The sequence below is a fragment of the Chlorocebus sabaeus genome, chromosome 21 (assembly GCF_047675955.1).
Source record: "Chlorocebus sabaeus isolate Y175 chromosome 21, mChlSab1.0.hap1, whole genome shotgun sequence".
NCBI lineage: Eukaryota > Metazoa > Chordata > Mammalia > Primates > Cercopithecidae > Chlorocebus > Chlorocebus sabaeus.
In genome coordinates, this window is record NC_132924.1 from 107,706,147 (window position 1) to 107,729,948 (window position 23,802).

The window sequence follows — 23,802 nt, forward strand, 5'->3', positions numbered from 1 at the left end:
GCTTTACTTCCGATTACGTGGTCAATTTTGGAGTAAGTACGATGTGGTGCTGAGAAGAATGTATATTCTGTTGATTTGGGGTGGAGAGTTCTATAGATGTCTATTAGGTCTGCTTGCTGCAGAGATGAGTTCAATTCCTGGATATCCTTGTTAACTTTCTGTCTCGTTGATCTGTCTAATGTTGACAGTGGAGTGTTGAAGTCTCCCATTATTATTGTATGGGAGTCTAAGTCTCTTTGTAAGTCTCTAAGGACTTGCTTTATGAATCTGGGTGCTCCTGTATTGGGTGCATATATATTTAGGATAGTTAGCTCTTCCTGTTGAATTGATCCCTTTACCATTATGTAATGGCCTTCTTTGTCTCTTTTGATCTTTGATGGTTTAAAGTCTGTTTTATCAGAGACTAGTATTGCAACCCCCACTTTTTTTTGTTCTCTTTTTGCTTGGTAAATCTTCCTCCATCCCTTTATTTTGAGCCTATGTATGTCTCTGCGTGTGAGATGGGTCTCCTAAATACAGCAGACTGATGGGTCTTGACTCTTTATCCAGTTTGCCAGTCTGTGTCTTTTAATTGGAGCATTTAGTCCATTTACATTTAAGGTTAAGATTGTTATGTGTGAACTTGATCCTGCCATTATGATATTAACTGGTTATTTTGCTCGTTAGTTGATGCAGTTTCTTCCTAGCCTCGATGGTCTTTACATTTTGGCATGTTTTTGCAATGGCTGGTACCGGTTGTTCCTTTCCATGTTTAGTGCTTCCTTCAGGGTCTCTTGTAAGGCAGGCCTAGTGGTGACAAAATCTCTAAGCATTTGCTTATCTGTAAAGGATTTTATTTCTCCTTCACTTATGAAACTTAGTTTGGCTGGATATAAAATTCTGGGTTTAAAATTCTTTTCTTTAAGAATGTTGAATATTGGCCCCCACTCTCTTCTGGCTTGAAGAGTTTCTGCCGAGAGATCTGCTGTTAGTCTGATGGGCTTCCCTTTGTGGGTAACCCGACCTTTCTCTCTGGCTGCCCTTAAGATTTTTTCCTTCATTTCAACTTTGGTGAATCTGGCAATTATGTGTCTTGGAGTTGCTCTTCTCGAGGAGTATCTTTGTGGCGTTCTCTGTATTTCCTGGATTTGAATGTTGGCCTGCCCTACTAGGTTGGGGAAGTTCTCCTGGATGATATCCTGAAGAGTGTTTTCCAACTTGGTTCCATTTTCCCCCTCACTTTCAGGCACCCCAATCAGACGTAGATTTGGTCTTTTTACATAATCCCATACTTCTTGCAGGCTTTGTTCATTTCTTTTTCTTCTTTTTTCTTTTGGTTTCTCTTCTCGCTTCATTTCATTCATCTGATCCTCAATCGCTGACATTCTTTCTTCCAGTTGATCGAGTCGGTTACTGAAGCTTGTGCATTTGTCACGTATTTCTCATGTCATGGTTTTCATCTCTTTCATTTCGTTTATGACCTTCTCTGCATTAATTACTCTAGCCATCAATTCTTCCACTTTTTTTTCAAGATTTTTAGTTTCTTTGCGCTGGGTACGTAATTCCTCCTTTAGCTCTGAGAAATTTGATGGACTGAAGCCTTCTTCTCTCATCTCGTCGAAGTCATTCTCCGTCCAGCTTTGATCCATTGCTGGCGATGAGCTGCGCTCCTTTGCCGGGGGAGATGCGCTCTTATTTTTTGTATTTCCAGCTTTTCTGCCCTGCTTTTTCCCCATCTTTGTGGTTTTATCTGCCTCTGGTCTTTGATGATGGTGATGTACTGATGGGGTTTTGGTGTAGGTGTCCTTCCTGTTTGATAGTTTTCCTTCTAATAGTCAGGACCCTCAGCTGTAGGTCTGTTGGAGATTGCTTGAGGTCCACTCCAGACCCTGTTTGCCTGGGTATCAGCAGCAGAGGCTGCAGAAGATAGAATATTTCTGAACAGCGAGTGTACCTGTCTGATTCTTGCTTTGGAAGCTTCCTCTCAGGGGTGTACTCCACCCTGTGAGGTGTGGGGTGTCAGACTGCCCCTAGTGGGGGATGTCTCCCAGTTAGGCTACTCAGGGGTCAGGGCCCCACTTGAGCAGGGAGTCTGTCCCTTCTCAGATCTCAACCTCTGTGTTGGGAGATCCACTGCTCTCTTCAAAGCTGTCAGACAGAGTCGTTTGCGTCTGCAGAGCTTTCTGCTGCTTTTGTTATTGTTTACTGTGCCCTGTCCCCAGAGGTGGAGTCTACAGAGACAGGCAGGTTTCCTTGAGCTGCTGTGAGCTCCACCCAGTTCGAGCTTCCCAGCAGCTTTGTTTACCTACTTAAGCCTCAGCAATGGTGGGTGCCCCTCCCCCAGCCTCACTGCTGCCTTGCCGGTAGATCACAGACTGCTGTGCTAGCAATGAGGGAGGCTCCGTGGGTGTGGGACCCTCCCGGCCAGGTGTGGGATATGATCTCCTGGTGTGCCTGTTTGCTTGAAGCGCAGTATTGGGGTGGGAGTTACCCGATTTTCCAGGTGTTGTGTGTCTCAGTTCCCCTGGCTAGGAAAAGGGATTCCCTTCCCCCTTGTGCTTCCCAGGTGAGGCAATGCCTCACCCTGCTTCAGCTCTCGCTGGTCGGGCTGCAGCAGCTGACCAGCACCGATCTTCTGGCACTCCCCAGTGAGATGAACCCAGTACCTCAGTTGAAAATGCAGAAATCACCGGTCTTCTGTGTCGCTCACGCTGGGAGTTGGAGACTGGAGCTGTTCCTATTTGGCCATCTTGCTCTGCCCCCGAAAATTCTTCTTACCTCTGAATCTACTTCCTCTAATCCCTGCCTCCTAGGTACTAATGCTTCAGACTCACTTGCTTTCCCAAGTATTAGAGCAAGTTTTATCTCCAAAGGGATCTAAGGAAGCTCTATGCTGTGTCCTTAGGCATCTAGGCTATGAACCCAGGGAGTCTTATCCCTGGTGTCCCTCCCAATTCAGGCATACAGCTCTCAACCTGGGCAGTTATGTGGGACCCATTCCCCACCACCCTTGCTAGGTCCTTAGAACTGATAACGCAGTACTTTAACAATTGGAACTGGGTCTACAACAACATAATAGATCAGGATGAAAACGAACTGAGTAAATGAAAGGCAGGCACATATTCCTATAGTGACAAATGGGGGCAATGAGCGAACATCCTTCCACTGTGTTTCCAAAATCCATCTACAAAGGCAGGGAAGAGAGAGACAGAGACAGAGAGGAGACAGAGAGAGAGAGAGGGAGAGAGAGAGAGGAGAGAGAAAAGAGAGACAGAGAGGAGAGAGAGAGAGAGAAGAGAGAGAGACAGAGAGACGAGGAAAGAGCAGCAGAGAGAGGGGGGAAACAGAGAGACAAAGAGGGAGTCAAAGAGAGAAAGAAAGAGAAAACTAGAAGTAGTAAAGAAAAAAACAGTGTATCCTATTCCTTTAAAAGCCAGGGTAAATTTAAAACCTGTAATTGATAATCAAAGGTATTCTCCATGACCCTATAATACTCCAATACCACCTTGATGTCATTGTAAACAAGGGCATAGTCCAAAAACACTGAGACCACTGACAACCTGTAATGTTCCTATCAAAAATCCTTAACCCAGTAACCTGTGGATGGGCCAAATGCATTCAGTAGGTAGTGGCAACTGCTTTGCTAAAAGTAGCAAAGTAACCTTTAGAGGAAACCTCATTGTGAGCACACCTCAACAGTTCAGAGTTATCCTAAGTCAAAAAAAAGAAAAAGGTAGCTTACTAACTCAAAAATCTTAAAGTATGGGGCTATTCTGTTAGAAAAAGGTGATTTAACATTAACCACTGAAAATTCCCTTAAGCCAGCAGATTTCCTAAAAGGGGATTTACATTTTAATTACCATACAAAGGTCCTTCCATACCTAAGAGGAACTCCCTTCAGGACAGGATGACAGATGGTTCCTCCTGGGTAATTGAGAAAAAAATCACAATGGGTATTCAGTAATTTTTAGGGAGACTCTTGTGGAAGCAGAGTTAGGAGAATTGCCTAATAATTGGTCTGCTCAACCATGTGAGCTGTTTGCACTCAGCCAAGCCTTAAAGTACTTACAGAATCAAAACTCTATTTCAATCCTGACTCAAAAGGTTACCTACACCCTCTCTGAAACGAATTTGCATAAGAACTGTTGTTTATGGGAATACATCTTGTTGGGGCAGCTGGATTGTTATGAAATACTCAGAAACCCAGCCCAGCTCTAGGACTCACCCCTGAGCACAAAGGCAATATTGGGCACGCTGGTAAAGGACCACTAGAATCCAGCAGCCCAGACCCCTTTCTTTGTAGTCAAGAAAGGTGGGAAACAGGTGCAGGACTGCTACATCGGTGAGTGTAACTAATCCGATAAGCAGAGGTCCAGGAGAGGTTACGCACCCTGGAAAGGTGCCAAGAGCAGCTCGGTCATGGAGACCCTAACCCAGCGGCACTAGAGGAATTAAAGACACACAGAGAAATATAGAGTGTGGAGTGTGAAATCAGGGGTCTCACAGCCTTCAGAGCTGAGAGCCTTGAACAGAGATTTACCCACATATTTACTGACAGCAAGTCAGTAATAAGCATTGTTTTCTATAGATTATAGATTAACTAAAAGTATTCCTTATGGGAAACAAAGGGATGGGCCGAAATAAAGGGTTGGGCTCTGGCTAGTTATCTGCAGCAGGAACATGTCCTAAAGCACAGATCGCTCATGCTGTTATTTTGGTTTAAGAATGCCTTACGTGGTTTTCTGCCCTGGGTGGGCCAGGTGTTCTTTGCCCTCATTCCAGTAAACCCACAACATTCAGCAGGGGCGTCATGGCCATCACAAACATGTCACAGTACTTCAGAGATTTTGTTTATGGCCAGTTTTGGGGCCAGTTTATGGCCAGATTTGGGGGCCTGTTCCCAACAGAAAGGAATAAGCATTAGGACCATAGAGAATGCTCTAGGACTAAAGCTCATCGGAAAATGACTAGAGGTGCTGGCATCCCTATGTTCTTTTTTCAGAAACGTTCCCCCCAAGGCAAAAATGCCCCTAAGATGTATTCTGGAGAATTCAGCCCAGTCAGAGTGTATGTACTTTTTATCTTCTCAGACTTGAAGCAAATTAAAATAGACCTAGGTAAATTCTCAGATAACCCTGATGGCTATATTGATGTTTTACAAGGGTTAGGACAATCCTTTGATCTGACATGGAGAGATACAATGTCACTGCTAGATCAGACACTAACCCCAAATGAGAGAAGCGCCACTATAACTGCAGCCTGAGAGTTTGGCGATCTCTGGTATCTCAGTCAGGTCAATGATAGGATGACAACAGAGGAAAGAGAACAATTCTCCACAGCCCAGCAGGCAGTTCCCAGTGTAGACCCTCACTGGGACGCAGAATCAGAACATGGAGATTGTTGCTGCAGACATTTGCTAACTTGTGTGCTAGAAGGACTAAGGAAAACTAGGAAGAAGCCTATGAATTATTCAATGATGTCCACTATAACACAGGGAAAGGAAGAAAATCCTACTGCCTTTTTGGAGAGACTAAGGGAGGCATTGAGGAAGCATACCTCTCTGTCACCTGATTCTATTGAAGGCCAACTAATCTTAAAGGGTGAGTTTATCATTCAATCAGCTGCAGACATTAGCAAAAACTTCAAATGTCTGCCTTAGGCCTGGAGCAAAACTTAGAAACCGTATTGAACTTGGCAACCTCCGTTTGTTATAATAGAGATCAGGAGGAGCAGGCAGAATGGGACAAACAGGATAAGAAAAAGGCCACCACTTTAGTCATGGCCCTCAGGCAAGTGGACTTTGGAGGCTCTGGAACAGGGAAAGGCTGGGCAAATTGAATGCCTAATAGGGCTTGCTTCCAGGGCGGTCTACAATTACACTTTTAGAAAGATTGTCCGAATAGAAATAAGCCACCCCCTCATCCATGCCCCTTATATCAAGGGAATCACTGGAAGGCCCACTGCCCCAGGGGATGAAGGTCCTCTGAGTCAGAAGCCACTAACCAGATGATCCAGCAGCAGGACTGAGGGTGCCCAGGGCAAGCGCCAGCCCGTGCCATCACCCTCACAGAGCCCCGGGTATGCTTGATCATTGAGGGCCAGGAGGTTAACTGTCTCCTGGACACTGGCGCAGCCTCCTCAGTCTTACTTTCTTGACCTGGACAACTGTGCTCCAGATCTGTTACTATCCAAGGGGTCCTAGGACAGGCAGTCACTAGATACTTCTCCCAGTCACTAAGCTGTGCCTGGGGAACTTTACTCTTTTCACATGCTTTTCGAATTATTCCCGAAAGCCCCACTTCTTTGTTAGGGACAGACATCCTAGCAAAAGCAGGGGCCGTTATACATTAGAATTAGGAGAAGGAAAAGGGGTAAATATATATACAGACTCTAAGTATGCTTACCCAGTCCTCCATGCCCACGCAGCAATATGGAGAGAAAGGGAATCCCTAACTTCCAAGGGAACACCTATCAAACATCAGGAAGCCATTAGGAGATTATTATTGGCAATACAGAAACCTAAAGAGGTGGCAGTCTTACACTGCCGGGGTCATCAGAAAGGAAAGGGAAATAGAAGGGAACCGCCAAGCAGATATTGAAGCCAAAAGAGGCACGAGGCAGGACCCTCCATTAGAAATGCTTATAGAAGGACTCCTAGTATGGGGTAATCCCCTCCAGGAAACCAAGCCCCAGTACTCAGCAGAAGAAATAGAATGGGGAACATCACGAGGACATAGTTTCCACCCCTCAGGATGTCTAGCCACTGAAGAAGGAAAAATACTTTTGCCTGCAGCTAACCAATGTAAATCACTTAAAACCCTTCACCAAACCTGTCACTTGGGCATTGATAGCACCCATCAGATGGCCATATCATTATTTACTGGACCAGGCCTTCTCAAAACTATCAAGCAGATAGTCAGGGCATGTGAAATGTGCCAAAGAAATAATCCCTTGCCTTATCACCAAGCTCTTTCTGGAGAACAAAGAACAGGCCATCACCCAGGAGAAGACTGGCAACTAGATTTTACCCACATGACTAAATCTCAGGCATTTCAGTATCTACTAATCTGGGTAGATACCTTCACTGGTTGGGCGGAGGCCTTCCCTTGTAGGACAGAAAAGCCCCAAGAGGTAATAAGGCACTAATTCATGAAATAATTCCCAGATTCAGACTTCCCCAAGGCTTACAGAGTGACAACAGCCCAGCTCTCAAGGCTGCAGTAACCCACGGAGTATCCCAGACGTTGGGCATACAATATCACTTACACTGTGCCTGGAGGCCACAATCCTCAGGAAAAGTCAAGAAAATGAACAAAACACTCAAGCAACATCTAAAAAAGCTAACTCAAGGAACCCACACTGCATGGCCTGCTCTGTTGCCTACAGCCTTACTAAGAATCCTAAGCTCTCCCCCAAAAGTGGGATGTAGTCCATATGAGATGTTGTATGGATGGCCCTTCCTAACCAATGACCTTGTGCTTGACCGAGAGATGTCCAACTTAGTTGCAGACATCATATCAACAAGTTCTTAAAACATTATGGGGAACCTGTCCCCAAGAGGAGGGAAAGGAATTATTCCACCCTGGTGACATGGTATTAGTCAAGTCCCTTCCCTCTAATTCTCCATCCCTAGACACATCCTGGGAAGGAAACTACCCAGTCATTTTATCTACCTCAACCATGGTTAATGTGGCTGGAGTGGAGTCTTGGATACATCACACTTGAGTCAAACCCTGGATACTGCCAAAGGAACCCAAAAATCCAGGAGACAACGCTAACTATTCCTGTGAACCTCTAGAGGATCTGCACCTGCTCTTCAAGTGACAACCATGAGGAAAGTAACTAGAATCATAGATCCCCCTGGCTTTCCCTTGTCGTATTTTTTTTACTCTTCCCTTACCCGCTTTTACTCTCACTGCACCTCCTCCATGCTGCTGTACTACCAGTAGCTCCCCTTACCAAGAGCTTCTATGAAGAATGCGGCTTCCTGGAAATATTGATGCCCCATCATATATGAGTTTTTCAAAAAGAAACCCCACTTTCATCACCCACAGCCATATGCCCCTGCACTTCGGGCCTACATTTCAATCTCTGTATCTTTAACCTCCTTGTTAAGTTTGTCTCTTCCAGAATCAAAGCTGTAAAACTACAAATGGTCAGATGCAGTCCATGACTAAGATCTACCATGGACCGCTGGACAGGCCTACTAGCCCATGCTCTAATGTTAATGACATTGAAGCTACCCCTCCTGAGGAAATCTCAACTACACAATCCCTACTACACCCCAATTCAGTGGGAAGCAGTTAGAGTGGTCATCAACCAACCTCCCCAACAACACTTGGGTTTTCCTGTTGAGAGTGGGGACTGAGAGACAGGAATACCTGGATTTCCTAAGCCGACTAAGAATTCCTTTGCCTAGCTGGGGAAGGTGACCTCACCCACCTTTAAGCACAGGCCTTGTAACTCAGCTCACACCCAACCAATCAGGTAGTAAAGAGGGTTCATTAAAATACAAATTAGGCTAAAAGTGGGAGGTAAAGAAATAGTCAAATCATATATTGCCTGAGAGCACAGGAGGAGGAACAATGAATGATTGGGATATAAACCCAGGCATTCAAGCAGGGAGCAGCAACACTTTTTGGGTCCCCTCCTGTTGTAGGGGAGCTCTGTTTTCACTTTAATAAATCTTGCACCTGCACACTCTTCTGGTCCGTGTTTGTTCTGGCTCGAGCTGAGCTTTCGCTCGCCACCCACCACTGCTGAACAATGCTGTCACAGACCCACTGTTGACTTCCACCTCTCTGGATTCAGCAGGGTGTCTGCTGCATGTGTGATGCAGTGAGGCGCCCATTGCTGCTCCCGTTCAGGCTAGAGGTTCACCATTGTTCCTGTGCAGCTAAGTGCCTGGGTTCATCCTAATTGAGCTAAACACTAGGCACTGGTTTCCACAGTTCTCTTCCATGACCCATAGCTTCTAATAGAGCTTTAACACTCACTGCATGGCCCAAGGTTCCATTCCTTGGAATCCGTGAGGCCAAGAACCCCAGGTCAGAGAACAAAAGGCTTGCTGCCATCTTGGGAGTGGCTGCCACCATCTTGGGAGTGGCCTGTCACCATCTTGGGAGCTCTAGGAACAAAGACCCACCCTGTAATACTAGGGTGGCTGCAACAAATTACCACAAGCTTAAAACACCAGAAATTTACTCCTGCCTAATTCTGGAGGCCAGGAGTCCAAAATTTAGGTGTCATCCGGGCTATACTCCCTTGAAGTCTCCAGGAAAGAATCCTTCTTGCCTCTTCCTAGTGTCTGGTGGTTGCTGGCAATCCTTGAGGTTCCTTGGCTTGTAGCTGCCTCCCTCTGATTTCTGCCTCTGCTTTCACATGACCTTCTTATGAGGACACCAGTCACTGGATTTATGACCCACCTTAATTCAGAATGTCCTCATCTTAATTTAACTAACTCCATCTGCAAGGACTTGATATTCAATTAAGATCCCAATCTGAGGTTATGAGTGGAAATGGACTTTGGGGGAACACGATTCCACCCAATATAGTGTCTGACACATTGTCCTGCTCGTAGTTGAATGCTTAATATTTGTGAGTATATACTCAGGGAGTTTTGTTTGTTTGTTGAGACAGAATCTCGCTCTGTTGCCCAGGCTGGATTGCAGTGGCATGATCTTGGCTCACTGCAACCTCAGCCTCCTGGGTTCAAGCCATTCTCCTGCCTCAGCCTCCTGTGTAGCTGTGATTACAGGTGTGTGCCACCATGCCTGGCTAATTTTTGTATTTTCAGTAGAGATTGGGTTTTGTCATGTTGGCTAGGCTGGTGCTTGTGCCCCAGGGCTTGTGGTGCTTGTGCCCCACTCCTGACCTCCAGTGATCTGCCTACCTTAGCCTACCAAAATCCTGGGCTTTTAGGCATGAGCCACTGTACTCAGACAACATTTTTTATCAGAACTTACTTTCTCATTCATTCGTCATCCAAGTAGCTAAAATAGCATCTCTTGGTATAATCTGATTCACATTTAGCCACTGCTCTTCTCAGTAGCCTGTTTGTTTCTGTATATATTCATTCTCCAGTCTCCCTGGATTCTCATTGTCTTATTCAAAGCAAAGCATTCTCAGTTGTGTCTGTGAGTGTTGGCAGCTTCCCCAGCACCATGACTTTGCATTTGTGCTCTCTGACAAGGAAATTTGGACTCAAGCAGTTTAGTTCCACAGTTGACATTTACTGACCTTATGGAAGAAACAAATTCCTGATCTGACTGGAGAGATTAACTGGGCCTTTATCTATCTGGCCTAGGGGCATTTTGCTTTTTATAGCCAGGCTGAGTGGAGGCCCTGATAGTGATAACCAGCCATTCTCTATCACAAAGAAAATGTAGTTCTAAGATAACCTCCAATGATCTTTGTGTAACCTTGCCCTATGTAACCTCCTTCCTTGAAGAATAGGCAGAATCTGTGATGAACATGATCACATTGGCATGATTATTATGTTGTATGGTAAAAGAAATTTTTTTTAGAGGTAATTAATGTTTCAGATCAATTGATGTTAAGATGGGGAGATCACTGGGGTGGACCTGACTTAATCACATGAGCCCTTCATTATGTTACCTCTGTTTATTAGACACCTCATATTCTGAAAATGATGTAGAAGAAATGAAATGAAAATGAAAAGTGGAAACCATAGTTTATTTTTCTTTCAGTACATCCTTACCAACCAGTAAGCCAAAAATAAAGTATAATTAGTAGACTCTGTGCACATCAGGAAATGAAATAAAAATATTTGGGCCAGGCACAGTGGCTCATGCCATTATCCCAGCACTTTGGGAGGCCAAGGCGGGTGGGTAACCTGAGGTCAGGAGTTCAAGACCAACCTGATCAACATAGAGAAACCCTATCTCTACTGAAAATACAAAATTAGCCGGGTGTGGTGGCACATGCCTGTAATCCCAACTACTCGGAAGGCTGAGGCAGGAGAATCACTTGAACCTGGGAGTCAGAGGTGGCGGTAAGTGGACATCATGCCACTGCATTCCAGCCTGGGCAACAGAGTGAGACTCCATCTCAAAGAACAAACAAACAACCCCCCCCCAAAAAAAAACAAAAACAAACAAAAAAAATTTGAATTAGTTTTGCACAGTGTTTCCACTCTTCTAAGAAAAACATATATACACATATATGAGCTCCAAAATATGAGTTGTATAAAGTTGGTGACTCTGCAAAAACTGGTATTGCACAATATAAAGACAAACAGTATAACTCATGCTAAAAACTTAACATTTTAATTTTTCTATACTTAAAATGACATTAAATAACAAACAAACAAAAGCCACTATGACAACTTGAGAAAGAAACTGTGGGAAAAAGGAAAAAGATGTATATTTTAGCACTTTTTTCCCCAGTGAAAAATGATATGCATTTGATCCAGTAAAATGTTTTAAAAACTGTAATATACCATAATACAAGAAACTCTTGTGTATTAGTCTGTTCTCACTTTGCTGTGAAGATACTACCTGAGACTGGGTAATTTATAAAAGAAGGAGGTTTAATTGACTCAGTTCTGCATGGTTGGGGAGGCCTCAGGAAACTTACAATCATGGCGGAAGGTAAAGGGGAAGCAGGCACCTTTTTCACAAGACAGCAGGAGAGAGAAAGAGCACTGGGGAAACTTGCCACTTTTAAACCATCAGATTTTCAAGAACTTCCTGACTAGCATGAGAACAGCATGTGGGAAACCACCTCCATGATCCAATCACCTCTGACCACGTCCCTCCCTCAACACATGGGGATTATATTTAGAGATGAGATTTGAGTGGGGCCACAGAGCCAAACTGTATCACCTTGTTAATACATTTTCCCCCATTTCTCAGTTGAACTCAGGTGAAAGTTCAAGATTTTTAGGCACTGTTATTGAAAGCAAATTTTTTTTTCTAAGTACCAAATATAAATTTCACTGTAGAATATGTAGGAAAACAGAAAATCTCAAAAAAAGAAATTAAAATAATCAGTAATCCCAGCACTCAAAGATTACCATTTTTAATGTATTGGTATGTTTCCTTCATTCTCAGTCTGTCCTGAGATATGCCTTCCTTACACGAATGCTATATTTTGTAATGTGGTTTTCTTTTCTTCTTTTTCTCTTTTTTTTTTTTTTTTGAGATGGAGTCTCGGTCTGTCACCCAGGCTGGAATGCAGTGGCACGATCTCAGCTCACTGCAACCTCCACCTCCCGGGCTCAAGCGATTCTCCTGCCTCAGCCTCCTAAGTAGCTGGGACTACAGGAGCATGCCACTACACCTGGCTAATGTTTTGTATTTTAGTAGAGATGGGGTTTCACTGTGTTGCCCAGGCTGGTCTCGAACTCTTGAGCTCAGGCAATCTGCCTGCCATGGTTACATCAACGGATGATGAAACTAGTGGGTAAACATTTGATGAGGAATAGGATGTCTGTCTTGCCTCAAAGTACCTCTTTATGAAATGCTTATTAATTAATAAAAACAGATACTTTACAACGGACAGACTGGCAGATACCACTTGTATTCGTTTTCTATTGCTGCATGACAAATTACCACAAACATAACAGCTTGAAACAGCCCATTTATGGTCTTATAGTTCTGTAAGTTAGAAGTCCAGGCTGTACCCCTGAGTTCTTTGCCTAGGGTCTCCCAAGGCTGCAATCAAAGTGTTGGCCAGGCTGGGCTCTTCTCTGGAGGTTTTGGGGAAGAATCCTTCTCCCAGAATGAAGTTTCTTGCTGCAGTTAGACCAAGGTCTCTGTTTCCTTGCTGGCTGACAGATGATGGTTGTGTTCCTTTCCTGGAGGCTAATCACAGTTCTGTGCTGTGGGTCTTCCCCATCTCAACAAGGTAGAGCTTCTCTGGAGGTGAATCTCTGCCACATCTTGAATACTTTTGACTTCTTTGCTGCTGTCAGCTCTCAAAAGCTCTCTCCTTTTAAAGGCCTGATTTATTTAGATTAGGCCTACCTTGGTAATTAGCCATTTGCCATATAACGCCATCATGGGAGTAATACCATGAGCCAAGGTCACAGGGACGTCTTAAAATTCTGCCTACCACACAATCTTAATCAAGTGATCAATTTAATATTACTAGCAATAGGACAAATTGAAATCGTGTACCACTTGATAGCATGCAGTGTGAAGAATCCAGCTTCAAATCTGCAATATCCCTGCTAAAGATGCATAATTTGAATCTAAACACTAGGAAACATAAGACAAACCCACAATGAGATAAATCCCACAAGATTAGTGGTCTGTAGTGTTTCAAACAGTCAAAATTATGAAATCAGAAAAACTGAGAAATGGTTCCAAATCAAGTAATATTAAAAAGACATGATAAATGAAATATATAATTTTAAAATGGATCATTTGGCTAAAATGGATATTACTGGGGCAACTGAAAAAACTTTAATGATGTCTGAAACAAAATGATAGTAATGTATTAGAATTAATTTCCTCATTTCAACGGTTTAAATGTAGTAAGAGGTGTAAGTCTTTGTAAGAATTGCACACTAATGTATTTAAGGGTGATGGGGTATCATGTTGGTAAAATACTCTCAAATTACTAAGGAAAAAAAAGTTCTTTGTATGATTTCTGCAATTTTTCCTGAAATTTTTTCCTGAAATTATCCAAAAGGAAAAAAAGAAAAAAAAGAATCATTAGTTAATAAAGAAAATAAAAGAGACAAACTAGATACAAAGCAGAATTGAAAAGAAATGATTTGGGGAAGAATCTCACATATTCTTTTTAAAATCCATTTTATTTTATGTTGAACATTTTAAAAAATCACCAAGTATAAGGGTCTGTCCCCTTTACCAAATCAGTTTGTAAAAATGGAAAAATTGTTAACTGGGAAGAAATGTCAGTAAATCAGTGTGAGTAATAAAACTGGTCTTACTGGGCATGGTGGCTCACGCCTGTCATCTCAGCACTTTGGGAGGCCGAGGAGGGAGGATCTCTTGAGCCCACGAGCTCAAGAGCCGCCTGGGCAACATGGAAAAACCCTGTCTCTACAAAAAAGACAAAAATGAGCTGGGCATGGTGATGTCAGCCTGTAGTTCCAGCTACCCCAGGGGGCTGAGGTGGGAGGATCTCTTGAGCCTGGAAGGTGGAGATTGCAGTGAGGCATAACCACACAGTCCAGCCTGAACCCCAGAGCAAGACCCTGTATCAAAACAAAAACAAAAACAAACTTGTCTGAGTAGTTCTCAGACAATCAGGGTATCAAAATGGCAAAGCAGAATTTCAGAAGGACGGAAAAACAGTATTTGTTTCTACAGTATATTAAGAAGGTGACAAATGTTTTTAAAAGTATACAGAAATGTCAAGAGTTTTGTCGTGGTCCCAGGATTACAGAAAGACAACGACCTTCCTTTATGTGGCAATAAGAGGGGTTTATAACAGTTTTTAAAAACATTTCATAAACAGCGAATATTTACTGATCATTCTTGTTTCTCCTGGAATTCAATGCTTAATCAATACACAGGATCTAACTTTGGTTTCTGTAAAAACAAAAATCACCCAAGCTTAGGTTTTTTAATTGTCTTAGTAACATTATCAAACTCTAATCATCACCTCAGACACACATTCGAGGTCCTACTTTTTTAAAAATAAACTCTAATGACTTCCACAGGTTGGTTCTCTGCACTTTGGATTTCCATGTCCAGATATGATCTGATCAAATATTAAGTTTGCTGGCTGAGTTCCCAGCACCATGACTTTGCAGATGCATCTTCCTCACCCTGTCTTCAGATTTGGGATTTTGACTTTTGTCTGTACAAGATACGTCATTGTCATTCTCTCCCACCAAAGCCAGGGCTGTGGAGTCTTGGAGGAGAGCAGGCTTGTGAGAATCAGAAACAGCCACATGTCCCCAGCTCATTCTTTCTCTTAAGAACCTCTTTTCCTGGTGCTAGTTATTATTTAAAAAAAAAAAAAAAAGTCCCAAAAAAGTTATTTTAAAAAAGTCCCACATCTCCCGTGCATACTCTTCAGAAGAAACCACATGCCAAGTATTTTCTTAAAAGTACACAATCAGAAGATTAGTAAATTGGTCAAGTTAGAAACTACAACCCTTCCTAAAGTATTAATATTCACACATCTACCAAAAATTAAGTTCCCTCTCTTCCGCTTGCCTCTCAGATAATGTAACATCAGAAGAGGCTCTTTCTGAACCCTATACTTTTCCTTGGCAACAATTTGGAGCTAGCCCTAAAGGTGCTGGAACCCTTGAATCTGCTTCCTTAATTTCTGCTTCAGTTCGCAAAGGGAAAAAGTGATCTCGGGAAAATACTTCTTTCAGCTCCTTTTGTCTCCTCTGATTCCAACATTAAAGGTGCAGCTTCTGTCTGTTTAGCGTCACTTGATTTATTTATAAACAGTTAATATTCTAAAGCAGAAAATCCTACTGCAATTGGTGTGTCCTAATGTTTTGTAACTTAGTTCCGTTCTACCTACAAGCTGGAAACCAAGCATCCAGACAAGGACTTTAAACACTTGCTTCATCATCATATTATCAGCTGCAATCTCACCCATTATTGCATTCACTAGGTACAAAGCAGCACACGCATACCGGCAAGCTGTACAAGCCGATAAACTAACAGGTTTGTCTCACTGGAGCCCTGCCCTGTTTCTGTGCAAGATATGAGATAGGGCTGGCAGAAAAGGTAACTCCGAGGCTAGCATGCAGCTGTAGGCTTCGGGCTGCAGGAGAAGGGATGTGGTTGATTTAGGAGGTTTAGCATGTGCCTGCCAGTCTAGAAGTGGAACCAAACGCATGCTCGCTGCTTGCAGAGTCTAATTAACAAGAGCGAGGTCTGGTAGAAAGAAAGTGACTTTATTAACCAACACTAGTAAAGGGGAAGCTGCTGGATTCCTATTCAAAGGAACTGCCTTGAATCTAGTGGGGAAAGCAGGAGTTCAAAATGGGAATACTTGATAAGGAAGGCATGTAAGAATTGTGCTGATTCCAGTGCCTGTGTGTCTTGTTCTGGTGACTGTCTTAGGTCCGAGGCCACCTGGATCTCAGGCTGGCATCATCTTAACAATGGCCAGGTTGTTGACTAGTCACCTTGAAGTAATCTCTGGAATTCTGTAGCTGGGTCTCCAGACTTGGTCTTCTGTCTAAAAAATTAGCCCCTGGCACTTCTAAGAAGGCACACAATTATTATAGACACTAGCATGCAGTTAGATAAATGCGAAGGGCCTATATGTGGTGAGAAAGAGAGGGACATGGAGTCCATTTTAAGGTTAAGGGAAAAGGCTTCTGCAGTTTGCCTCAAGGTTATATGTTGGAACCCAAGAGAAAGGAAAAAAAATGTTTAAGATGCATTTTGAAGTTAAGATGCCCAGTTACAGTTCCCCACGGTCAAATTTTATCCTACTTCTGTGGAAAGGGGGTGACATAGTCAATCTGGCCACTTCCTGCTGAGAAGGGGTGTAGGTAATGGGTACTGAAATGGAATCTGTTGACCTGGAATTGGAAATATTCTCGAGCCCCTGGACTTACAGTAGGTGTTTGTTGGAGCATTATGGTGGAAGGACCTGAGCAAGTTTGAGCAAGTTCGTCCTACATTACTGTATAAAGTATACAACAGCAATAAAATCCATAGCAACGGAAAACAACAAGGGGCAGAAGGCCAATCATACTGTATGTGAGAGTCTTCCATGTATTAGGAAGTTGACTAAACCATGCTGTCACGAGGTCTTGAGAGACAGCATCTATAGTAGAAATATGGGTATTTAAGGCCTGTGTAGCTTGTGAGGATAATTTAGTATATACATAAAAGACTCAACCTTAATTAATGCACAAGTGTTGCCTTGGGCTATAGTTAGGATATTTAAAGCCATATGATTTGAAGACATTGTGCGATTAGACATAGCACTAGTTTGTTTTGTGCATGCCTTGTAGGGCTGAAGATGTGTTTTTGGAGCAATCTGGAAAGTATGTAAAACATTTAGTCTTCATTACAGTGCGTGTTCCTCGCTGTTGTTTGTACCCAGATTTCCTGTGGGGATATGACAAGAACCTGGCTGAACATACATATTCAGTGCCCATACAAAGGTGGTCCTGACATGTGGGTACTGAACAAGTATGCATTTTTGACCCATGTTATTTTGAGGTGGAAACTTAATATTTAAATGTACTGCATTTAGGCCTTATATGTCAAAAGGTCTTTTTAGGACATAAGGCACACAAATGTGTGGTTTATGTAAACTGGCCAGAACTGGCCATGGTTGGTGGTCTTTTATCAGGAAAAAGTTACTGCAATTAGTTTCTTGACTAATTAAAGCTGTAGTTATGGCTGGTGGAACAGGGGCTGGGAATCAATCAGCTTATTTTGAGGCTGATGCTTTTTTTGGCTGCTAAAGAAAAAGAAGAACATAGTTTCCTTGTTTAGTGTGGGAGTGTGTGACTTAATCTTTGCCTGGTATGGTCATAGGTCATGTGATGATTTGATATTTTACAGCTAGAGAGCCTGTTTTGTTAGTCTTACAAGGCCAAAAGGGGGGTCCATTCAGTTTGTTGAGGGTCTTAGAATTTTATTTTTTAAGTTTATATTGCCCCTTTTTTTTGTTAAGGTATGCCAGAGGCAGTATTAACAGCCAAGCATTTTCTTTGTCTCATATTGATGCCGGGGTGGTGAGCTACCTGTCCCGGTCCATTATGTCCCTTGGTGGGAACTCTGTGGCCACGGGACTTAGAGTCAAAAGACTTACAGCCAATCAAATGTTTAGGCCAGATGGGAATGGAGGTGGACAGGCACTCATTAACTTTTAAAACTTCTTTTAAGTAATAGAAGAGCCTATAATCCCAGCACTTTGGGAGGCCAAGGCGGGCGGATCACAAGGTCAGGAGATCGAGACCACAGTGAAACCCCGTCTCTACTAAAAATACAAAAGATTAGCCGGGCGCAGTTGCAGGCGCCTGTAGTCCCAGCTACTCGGGAGGCTGAGGCAGGAGAAAGGCGTGAACCCAGGAGGCGGAGCTTGCAGTGAGCCAGATCGCGCCACTGCCCTCCAGCCAGGGGAACAGAGCGAGACTCCGTCTCAAAAAAAAAAAAAAAAAAAAAAGTAATAGAAGAGCCAAAACCCAAAAGCCAAAAGGCAAATTTGCTAAGTTTACTTATTTACAAATTCTATGCATTGAGCTACTGTAATCTTGGCTTGTGGCAATTGGCTATATGAAACACAAGGATTTTGTTCAACTATTTAGGCATCTGTGTGCCTGTCCTTGCTTTTCAGGGTCTAAATTAATTTTATCCCTCAAAATCCGGCCCTTACAATCTCATATGCCCACCTCTCCTGCAATATTTCCTGGGCCTGGAGGGATTGAGTAGTTTTAGATTTTGGAGGTAAAAACAAACATAAAGAATTAGCGAAGTTTTAAATAAAAATGTCATAAGCCCTGACTAGTTCTGAGAATGACAGAAAAGGCAGATTAAGGGTAGGTAAACATTTAAATTATTTACTATCAAGGTATAGAATAACAAATTGTTTTAGAGAGAGGCAAAATTATTAAATCAATCTTAATGGTTTTGAATGTCAGCCTGTCCCTGTGTCTCATGAAAGCACCTAATTTTGATTGTCTCTTTTGCTTGGGTGCAAAGACAAGGCTTTAGTTAACTTGGATTTGGTGTCAGATACTGGTAGGAGTCAGTGCCTTCTCTGGATGAGGTATGTCCACCCAGTAGTCAAAGCCCTGTGACTTAGCAGCACAAGGATTAGTTAATAACACCTGATAAAGGATTGGGTTTAATAGCACCTGGAGGTGGTGATAACGGAGTCCATGAGCTGATTGAAAGCTGCAAAAAAATTTATCTTTTTTTTTAATGGGCTGTCTTGCAAAAATTTTTTATAGCCTTATGGTGATTACTTTTATAGCTTTAATAAACCCAAGCAACAAGTCAGAGACTTAATTTTGGATTCAATTTTGAAGACATTTGTCAAAGATATTAAAACACTTAAAGCATTTTATCAAAATAGAACAACAGGTCATTGTAAAATAATAGTTATTCATTCAGCCAAAGTGATAATCAAAAGACTTTAAGGGCAATACAGGAGGTTACACAGATGTAAGAACCTTAACCCTTCAGACCTCAGTTTTTCCAAGCAATTAAAAACCCAATAGACAACACAGGAATTATTTTGATAAAACATAATATGTTGTTTCTTAAACCAGTTACCAGAAAGGCAAAAAAAAGCCTGCAGTGTGAGTGCTTCTCCTTATGGGAGGCCCATTTAGGTAAACCAGGAGTTAAACCCGATGAACAAAAAGTACTTGAATTTAATCAATCACAGGAAGAGTGTGTTCAAGGTTATGAGTATATCAGGGGAATACATAATTCTTTTTTTTTTTTTTTTTTTGTGAGACAGAGTCTCAGTCAGCAGGCTGGAGTGCAGTGGTGTGATCTCAGGGGACTACGTAATTCTAAATAACTGTATGAGAAGGGTCCTGATTACAATGAAAAATTTAGACAGATCAAGAAAAGCCAAGACAACAAAAATTAGAACTGGAGGGAAAACGTTGAAAAAGCTGAAGGAGAGAGTTATCATCTCAGGCCTCCCCAAGGAGAGAAGCTGAGAGCAGTGAGACACAGCAAAATTAAACTTCTGAGATATGATTCTGAGACATTTTCAAAAGAAATATAAAAATTATTTTCTAGAAATGTAAAATCTAAATATATTTTATATTTTAGGTAATTATTTTCTAAAACATAAATATATTTTATAGAAATATAAAATTTAAAAAAATTCTTGACTGGGCACAATGGCTTATGCCTGTAATCCCAACAATCCCAATCTAAACAGGGTAGGATTGCTTGAGCCCAAGAGTTTGAGACCAGCCCGGGCAACACAGTGAGATCCTGTCTCTACAAAAAAAAAATTAGTTAAAAAAAATTAGTCAGGCATGGTGGTGCACACCTGTAGTCCCAGCTGCTCAGTAGGCTGGAATGGGAGGATTGCTTGAGCCCAGAAGGTCAAAGTGGCATGGACTATGATCATGTCACTGCATTACAGCCTGGGCAGCAGAGCAAGACCCTGTTTCCAAAAAAAAAAAAAGAGAAAAAAATTCTTGTAATTCATTAAAAGCAAATCAATACCTTAAGAAAACCTTGTTTTAAAATAGGGAACCAATCTTAGAAAGATTATTTTAAATAATTTCCTTTTAATTATAGCTAATTTAATTACACACAAAATCCTTTTATAAATTTCCTTTCATGAACCTTATAACTTATATAGACCATCTACAACATGCTTGGACTTTCTCACTTGTCTTATGTTTCTCTTGTTCCTAAATAATGTCATTTTACTTTATTTAACATATAAGATTCTTTTTTATACAAAATTATTCTTTTGTTTATAACCTTTTTATTAAAAAATATACCTTTATATTCATAACTTTTTTCACATCTCCCTCCCCCACTTATATTGCTTTCTTTTCCTTTTTAAATAAATAATTTTAAAATAACTTCTAAATTACATAAAATTATTTTTATAATACAATTTATAGAATTATTAATTATAATTTTTATTTCTAATAATCTTAAATTTTAGTGAAAATTTAGGAAGCAAGAAATTCTGAACCGTTGTCAGATGTTAATATTTTATAGATTAAGTCATTTCACAGTTTTAGAACCATGTTTTTTCATATCATAATTTTTTAAATTGGAAATGACCCAGATATCAAATGAGCATTTTAAAAAACTGATAAATATAGTAGAATCTTACTTACATAACTATTCAGAGAGATACATCCATCAAGCCGACTGAAACATATGTGCACCTGCTGGTCATATATGATCTTTTCAGTAGCCAGAAAGCCTTTGAAAAGGATTTGCATGTCAGAAGAGTGATTATAATAAATAACTTAAGCCTGAGGCACTTACCATCTTGATTGATTGTAAGGACAGAGCACATTGCCATATGCCTGCAACCCAGTGGGTGGATCTTCTTTTGATAGTTGTGGAGGGAGATTCTCATGAATTCTGGATGAATGATTCGTCCCTTTCAATATTCATTATCTGGCATACAAGTCTTCCATCATCTCTGTATTTGGCAGTATGCATAGTGGCTATGAGGCTTGGCACTAAAGTAAGTATTTATCAAATGAAGGACTGAATACACAAACCACATGTCATCGGGATAGGATAAAGTCAGTTGAAATTTAATAACAGGAGCATATTTTGCTGGAGGATAGTTTAAAAGCATTGCCTTTCCAGATAAAATTTGTAAAAGGTGCCACCTCAGGGTCCTTCCTATGATTTAGAAAACGCTCCAGTTAGTAATGTTTGCAACATCTTTTGGGGGAGTAAGTTGATTCAGAGATGAGATACAGGATACCCATTTTCATTACTTTCTGTTGAAGAGGGTGGAATTTCTGTCTTCTCCATCCAACTCTGTACACTTACCCTGAAAGACTCTGTAGCTCCTGTGCTCAGTCTACAGTAGAGAGGGGCTTCAGAGAGGACAGGATGGATGATCTCAGTCTCCTAGATAAAGGAGGATGTGAGCTCAACTGCTGCGGTTGGGGAAGCTGAAATGTGGTAAGGGATTTCAGGGAGTGGGGAAGGCTTAGAATGCTTCCACAAGGAATCCCCTAGGGAGTTAATGAAGAATGAAACTTGAGCATTGAAGTCACCGCTGAGGTTACATATCACGCATTTAGAATTAAGTCACTGTGCAGACTTTTGTAATTTTCTGCCAAGCACCTGGCTGCCCAGAGAAAGAGAGATAAGAAGGTTGATTCTAGTGCTGGGAATTGCCTAAGTACAAAGAATTCCAGGAGGCCTAGTGACATTAACTGATCTTTAAATAGAAAATCCTTAAGGGTTGTTTAGCAGGAAATGCTTCAAAGCAGGGGAAAGGCTACCCATGTAGACAGATAGGAGATGATTATAGACAATGAACCTGAGAGTACCCTGTCATCTCCCCAGTGGCTGAGGTCTCACCATTTGTCTGGTTTACACTTGCATGGGGCTTAAGATCTTCTTGGCCCCAGCTCACTGACCTCCCTGTATTACTCGCTATTGTTTGTTTAATTCCACTATTGTGTTACCCCTTCAAACTTGAGGCTTTCATTATAAATATTAATTATCTGACTTGGTGCCCAAGCTGGGCGATAGTCTAGTTGGGGCTCTACTGCCACCTAGTGGTCTTTGGTCGCTTTGCATGTCTACGGTGTCAAGGCTAGGAAGGGGGCAAGTGAAACCAAGACACAGCTTGGATAGAAGCATTCAAGGGGTCTGGAGTTCACGACGAGGGCAAAGAGAAAAAATTGCTAGGTACCAACAAGACAGAAGAATAATAGTTTGTAGTCTAAAAGAATTTCAGAGTTTGAGATCTTGATGATGGAGGAGTACAAGGGAGGATAATACCAAAGAAGTGGCTATGGTTGTGTGTAGCTGAAAAAGACTGAAGAAGGACATTAAAGCTGAAGGTCAAGGAGTTCAGGGCCAATTTGTTGCAAGGGCCATTTACATTAATCCACTTAGAGATGAGTGTCCCTGTGTTAGTGTCCACGTTTTGGTAATACATATTTTTTATCTTCCACACTTCCCAATACAGTGTCAGCAAAATGTTGGTTGAATTGACTTGAGTGTTGAAGAAAAACAATAACTCACAATGACTGTAGGGGATGGAGTGGAGATTATAACTTTGAACTTGCTAATCTATACTTTTAGATGAGAATGGCTTCAAATAGCTGGCTTTCTCAAGCCAGGCAGCTATTTTCACTCCTTCAGTGACTGCCCCAACATATCTCCACTGGATGAATCTCCCCATTCCTGGTATTTTACAGTTTGTTGTGATTCCTTCTAAGGCAAGAGAACATCCTGGATGTTGCTGTGTGCTCATTGTCTGAAATGAGCACACCACATGTAGCACACCGCATGTAGCAATTACCTTTCCTGCCATTGTGAACTTTCTGTAAGCAAGATGTTCATCCAGGAGTTCTCCAAAGCCAACTTCTCTTCACTCCTTTCTGAGTTTGTAAAAAATTTTGGTAGTTAGTTACTCTACTTTCCCATAGTACTCCAGGAAATTAGAAATCCCTGCATGTCTACTTCCTAGGTAAGTTGGCTTTTGATCACACTATTTTCAGTCAGCTGGGTCTTTGGCCAACCCAGAGGTATTCCTTTGTTAATTCCCACAAGCTAGAGGATTTCTAGAGATTTTTTTCATTACTTATTCAGTGGACACTTTATTTCTTCTCACCCTAAATCATCTGCTTGCCTCACTCCTGCCCCACTCTGATTTAACTCCCATGTGACTCATTAGCTCCAAGCCAGTTTGCAGTGACTCCCAGGCTCTCAGCTGCCTGAAGGATTGGCTACCATACTGGACACTTTGATGACTACTCTGGTTGTCTCTTGATTCTTAGAACATCTTTGTAGTCCAACCTATCTATAAAATGACTTCCTTCTTTGTCAGCTATAATAATGGATATTGATTTTTTTCTTAATTTTCATTATAGGAATTGTGAACATATAGAAAGCTGGAGGGAATAGTGTATTGAATGTAGTTTACATACTCAGCTTTAGTATAATTTACGGACAATATTATTTCATCTGTACTTTTTTACATCCCTGATTATTTTGAAACAAATCCTAAACATCATATCCTTTTATCTGTCGATGACAGTGCATAGTTTTAAAAAATAAGAACACTTGCCATGTCACAAGTAAAAATTAGCAAAATTTAGCAAACAAATTTCCAAAGTCATTCAGACTAGAATAACAGTGGTTGAGAGTAGCTCTTCTTGTTTAGAAAAATTTTAATTTCAGCCTGAGCTAAGACCAA

General features: G+C 41.6%; 1 long non-coding RNA gene across 1 annotated transcript; it reads right to left on the minus strand.

Moving 5' to 3' along the window:
- Positions 1–10,345: 10,345 nt before the first annotated feature.
- LOC119621586 (uncharacterized) lies at positions 10,346–21,758 on the minus strand. The gene is made up of 3 exons (XR_012090427.1): positions 21,414–21,758; positions 20,892–21,051; positions 10,346–13,621 (listed from the first exon to the last, which is right to left on the minus strand). It is a non-coding gene; the product is annotated as an uncharacterized lncRNA (long non-coding RNA).
- Between the last annotated feature and the right edge of the window lie 2,044 nt (positions 21,759–23,802).